We start from the raw sequence: 6,039 nt of genomic DNA, 5'->3' as shown, positions 1-6,039 counted from the left end.
GACGGAGGTGTCTTAAGAGTTTAAGATGAGAAAACAAAGGAATCCCTTCATTACTTTAGGCTCCTTTGTATTATTTAATAGAAGGACTCGTGCTTGATTGTTGAGGAAGCAAAAGAGCGCCTTTGTAACATTTAATCAAGGGCCTCGTGCTTGATTGTTGGGGAAGCAAAAGAGCTTTTGCAAAGAGAGAGACCCTCCCCATTGCTAGTATAACCATAATCATAAAAGATCGCGCTAGAAGGAGGGCTTGAACCTCCGACCTTGTGGTTAACAGCCACACGCTCTAACCAACTGAGCTACTCCAGCTGATGAAGTTACCGGAAAATGTTTTATTATTAACTATTCTATATAAGCGATTCCGGCTCTTCTCCCCGACCTGGTGCGTGCGGAATCTGTCACGCGGGCCGTGGAGACTCGTCGTTGAAAACTGATACTGTTTCTCGACCCGGAGCCGACCTGACGTGGTCGAAGAGCCCGCGCCACACACGGGTTTATTCTCTTTGTTCTTTGTGGGTTGCCACGTGACACCTGCCCCCATCTTTCCTTAACTAATAGTATAGATTGGGCTTATTTGACGGATGCAATTTAAGTATACTTTTTTTTTTCTTTTTCTTTTTTTTTCAATTTGAACATTTGGATTAGATACATTGCAATCCCAATTAAAAAGCAAGGCTAGTGAGCTACGAAGAACACGTTCATAGAAATGCCCTTCCCAAGGCAAGCAAGTAGCTTCACACACCAACCACCAAACACCTATCAAGTGGGTTGATTACCACCCAAGTTGTGCCCTTAAAAAACTTCTTATTCTGAGCCTCCCAAATATCAAGCCATATCACTCTTCTAATCACACTCCAAAATGGAATAAAGCTAGGGGGCATCCATCCTTTTACACTCATTAAGGGTTGCTTTGATTTGATTATGTCACGAAATCCTACTATAGCAAGCCATCTTTGGACTTTCTTTTATAGAAGTGAACACATCTCCTCTCCCAAAATAGATGGTTCACATTCTCCTCCTTGCCATGGCATAACAAGCACACCAAAGAGATGGGGGCCATCGCTTTAGTATGTCTCTCATGGTAACCTTCTTCATCACCACTTTCTAGCAAGAAAAGTTGATACTAGGGAAAGGGGAAAGCAAGCCATGCTTTCTTAACCACCTTCCATATTACTTCTTTACACCAATTGGGATACTTCCACTTACAATAGTCCTATGCAACTTTGAACATGTGTGTTATCCTTCTATCTTTTGAGTTTGACCTTTGGCAACCTTTGGCAAGAGAGAGTCTCCAATCATATAGAACTTCAACCTAAATTCAACTATGAATTTGGAAGTGAGAGTTGGTCTTCTCTTAGCAATGAAAAAGTCATTCCCATCCAGCTTCATGGGTCTATAAGTCAAATGTGGGCGACATCTTGGACAAGGAGTCACTCTCCACTCTCTCATCCCTTTGTAATACATAACCTTAGAAAGCCTACATGGGTCCAAACATCTCTCCACTCTCTCATCCCGTTGTAATACATTACCTTAGAAAGATTGGTGTTTTACTAGGAATTGGCCATCTCAAATATATAGCTGACTATACCAAATTGAAAGGGAGGCTGTTTGCCCATCAACTCTATTCCACTTTAAGCAAGACTTCAAACAAAGTGTTGACTATGGATTCTAATAGATTAGAGTGTTTTATTTTCAACAAAAGAGACCTACACATTAGCTAATCCCAAGGTATAGAGATGCCAGCAACATTGTATGACTCAATCCAAGCTCTAAGAATGATAGCCCATGATTGCCAAGACTCCATGCTACTAAGTCATTTGTAGGCAAAGGCAAGGACACAATCAACGAGCCTAGGTACTCTAAGTCTTCTCTTCGTGTGGTCGGTTGTTCCCAATTGATGGAATGCCAAGAATTTTGACCTCCATTACATAGTTTTTTATTTAATGCCAATAACTTTTATCTCCATTGCGTAATTTTTTTATTTAATGCCAAGAAGATTTGTTGAAAGGAAATATTAAGGTCACAACACAACTATATAGACAAGAGAACATAACGAAGTATACTCGCCTTAAGAAGGTCACTTTGCAACTAATTAAAGGTGAGAGTGGGCTAACACCACATTTGGTTCAAACAAAGTGGACCTATCTTTTAAACTCTAGACGGCCCTTCGAAATTATATTCAACTACACTCCAAAACCCTAAAACAATATTGAATTGGTTCTATCCTACTAAATTTGGGGAGTCATGTCCTAATATATTTGTTTAATGTTTAGAAAAGTTATCCGACTTATTGAGTCCTTCAAGTCATAGGTGATCGATCATCAGGACCAAGGCCTCCCACTTTTCTTGATGGGTTTGTCTTATGTGTATAATTAAGGAAGGCATGATATTAGACTATTTGGCATATAAAAGTTCCTTTATTTTATTGAATTATTGCACAAGATTCATTAAAAAAACTTTAAGCATATAATAGATACTCTAAAAAATAGTATCTCATATTATTTCAAAAAGTTTATACAAAAATATTACTTCCACAAGCATGGAACAAAATTTTTCATGCCTAGGATGAACCTTCAATTGGGCCACGCATGATTGGTGCATAGAATTAATGAGCTTAGAGCCCCACTAAACTTTCCTAAGCCTCTAAACTCATCCTACATATAATGGGGGCACTTACCACTGGGCCCTTTTCCCTATCGCATGTGCTCAAGTGATCAATAAGCAAAACACCCAGCTCTCACAAGATGCTAAGATACATTGGTGTGAGAATTCAATAGTTTGAGCTATCATAATATATTTTCCATCTGGCTATCACCAACATGAATTTCTACGATATGATAACCATCACAATCAAAATACAAAAGCACTCACACCAAAAGCATAGAACTATACTTTTTAACACTTAAATTATGCTATACATAAAATACTCTTTCTCTTGCCCATGTTATCTTTTTAAAAAAGAAAATGTCCTTCTAAAGTTAATTTCAATTTTTTTAAGGATTTTATTTTGTTAATTTTCAATCAATCCAAATTTTTAAAACCAAATTAATAATTCTACATGCCTTTTGAAACCAACTTGGATTTACCATGACTTTGGGTTGGAATGCAACCATTGCTATTTTGGGTTTAATGGGTCCTATGGCTTCCTCACATTGCACTTCAACTTTGGGATGAGCTTTAGGTCTATGATGTCTGAAGAGGCACATAGGATGAAATGACATGACTCGAGATTCACATACAATTTACTTCAAGGTACCATCGGCAAGAATGGACACATGCTACTAAGGCTATAAGAGTTACTATATAAATTAATGGCCCTATGGTAGTCTAATGCTTAGGCTTTTTGCCATTTAGGGCGCTTCAAAAGTGTATTGGGAAAAACAGCACATTAGGATTTTAGTTACAATTTACTTCAAGGTATCATTGGCATAGATATAAGAAAACTCAAATGTTAAAGCTATAACAAATATTAAATAGGTGACCCAAAGTGACTCAATACATAGACTTTTTGAACTCCTCTATTACGGATTTGTTGTCTTGATAAATTGCCCAATTACCCTCTTTCTAGTCACCTTCATCTTGCTGATTTTACTTAGTCATGTTTGAATTGTTCTCTTGTAAGTTTATGTGTGATCCACATTTTGGCTTCCTTGAAAGATTTCAATTGCTTTGATACTTCAACTTCATGTCTCCAAACTCCAACATTTCTTGTTATTCCTTTTCTTTGGTGATATGCCATGATACCATCCCATCAAAGTTTTACTCTTCCAATCATGGTCTTATTATGATCTATAGTTTATACAAATCTAAACATAATTGGTACTCTTTATCATCTAGTTCTTCTTGTGTTTCTTTATGCCACCCATCAAAAGACCTAATATGCACCAAATACAATCTAGTTTTGCAATAACTCCATTTAGTGTTGAAAAGATCATGCATATTATTATTTCCTTATCTATCCCCTTTGTTTGACTTCTTCATATACCTACTCTTGCACTCATATTGCTTATTCCTTCAGTACATCTTCAATTTTCTCTTAATAGCTATAGACACCTCCACCCACTTTTGAAGCTTATTTTTTTGGAGAGGTTTTTTTTTCGGCAAACTTTTTCATTCTATAGTTTATTGTATTTCTTTTTATTGGTCAATGACTTTTCTTATACATGTTGCATCTATTTCTTTATATGGAAGTATGAGCATATGTACATAAGTCACAACATATGAATAAGGTTTTGAGCTTTGGATATCACGAGGACATAAAATTTTGATGCTTAGCATTTTATTAAGTTATTAATCGATTTTGCAAATGTGAGGTGTACATGTGATGAACGATTCAATTAAGTCATAATAACACACCAAGAACCATAAGATATTAGTGGATATCAAATGCAATAAGTTTAACAAGTACTTGATGAATACTAGGTGATACCTAATAACAAAAAAATTTGGCCTAGAATATTCTACTAACCATTAATGTCAATAATGGCACTAGAAACTAGGTATTAATTTATTAATTAATGTCATTATAAATATTAATGAATGCTCAAGAACGCTTGGATGAAAAATTGGCCTAATCAATTTGATATTAACTATTAAAAGTATTTTGAGTAAAAATTAATAATTAGATTTATTTTTAAAAAATAATTTCATTGGATTGAAAATTACTAAAAATGCGATTAGATTATTGCCACTTGACAAAAACTTCCCATGTAAGAGTAAAAAAAAGAGAATGAGGGAATCTCATTCTAGTATTTTGGAGATTGGGAGAGAAAAGAGCTACTACTATAATTTTCCAATTATTAGTGATCAACCCAACTATGTGAGGTTATCAAAGAGCTTTACCTAGATGATCAAAAGGCCATTAGAGGCAAGTGACATCCCCTATAGGTTGTGTCTTCATGTAAGTGACAATAAGTTTAAGACCCGCAAAGATACACAACTACAAGTGGGGCTCCTATTTATAGTGGACTGCAATCAATTAGCCATTCATAGCAAGGTGATATTAAATTTCAACCAATTTTAGCAATGAAACCCTAAAATCTATTTAGCTTTTTCTCTATTCTCTCAACTAATTCACAACTTTCCTCAAGAGATCTCAACTAAATTCAACCCTAAGAGATGACGATTGAAAAACTCTACTACTAAATCCTAATTTACAATAAAAAGTAAGATTTTACCAACCACCCCAAGAAAAGTACTCGCAATTTAAAGCCTAATACTAAAATTCAATAGCTAAATTTTAAAATTTTAGAGAATTTTGAGAGACCAACTAGCCAACATTACGTTGGAGACAAATTTTCTCTTAAGGAGCAAATTGAAGGCCAATTCCTAAACAAACCAAGGGATAAATTTGTTTGGAGTTTTAATTACTATGAACAGCAACATATATTGAAGATTGAAGGAGATCATACTAGATCTTAGTATACTTTAATCTTTAGCAATGCAAGTTAAAGAAATATAACAAGGAATATCAATTTTGAAGCCAATCGAGTAACCAATGCCCAAGATCATGTGATAACATTTGTATTCTAATTTATGTAAATTTAATTGCTTCTATAATTAATACTTAGATAAGGTCATTACCACACTTTCCAAAAAAAAGGTTGGTTTTAGGTGCTAAGAAGTGACCACCAAATGGGGATGATGGAGGAGATGACATACATGCATGTATATAAGGAGCCTTCTCATACACATTTGGCTCCACTTATAAGTGATAACAAATGTTGTATGAATGATTTAATATCACCATTATGTGAAGATGGCACCACCCAACTAAGAGATCATACCACGATATGCCTTAACAATTTATCCATCCTTCCACCATACAAAACCGACGTGGACAAGGTGTGATATAAACCTCGAAATGAAATCACGTATTAAAACCTCTAGAGCCCTAAGAGCAACAAAAAAATTGCTCTCCTTGTAATCTCCCTTTGTGTTTGGTTCCAAGTGATTTGCAATGCTATGATTGGATCAACTTAATTTTTTCATTTTTTTCATAAATTTTAAACATTCATATTGCTGAAAATGTTAAACTTCATC

At 35.1% G+C, this 6,039-nt stretch overlaps 1 non-coding gene across 1 annotated transcript; it reads right to left on the bottom strand.

Moving 5' to 3' along the window:
- Positions 1-232: 232 nt before the first annotated feature.
- TRNAN-GUU (transfer RNA asparagine (anticodon GUU)) lies at positions 233-306 on the bottom strand. Its single transcript has one exon. It is a non-coding gene; the product is annotated as a tRNA-Asn (tRNA).
- Positions 307-6,039: the final 5,733 nt, after the last annotated feature.

This window comes from Lygodium microphyllum, chromosome 21 (assembly GCF_053477565.2).
Source record: "Lygodium microphyllum isolate KBCC chromosome 21, Lygodium_microphyllum_v1.1.10, whole genome shotgun sequence".
Classification (NCBI taxonomy): domain Eukaryota; kingdom Viridiplantae; phylum Streptophyta; class Polypodiopsida; order Schizaeales; family Lygodiaceae; genus Lygodium; species Lygodium microphyllum.
Note: the sequence above shows the minus strand (reverse complement) of the source record. Positions and strands in the feature narration are given on the sequence as shown.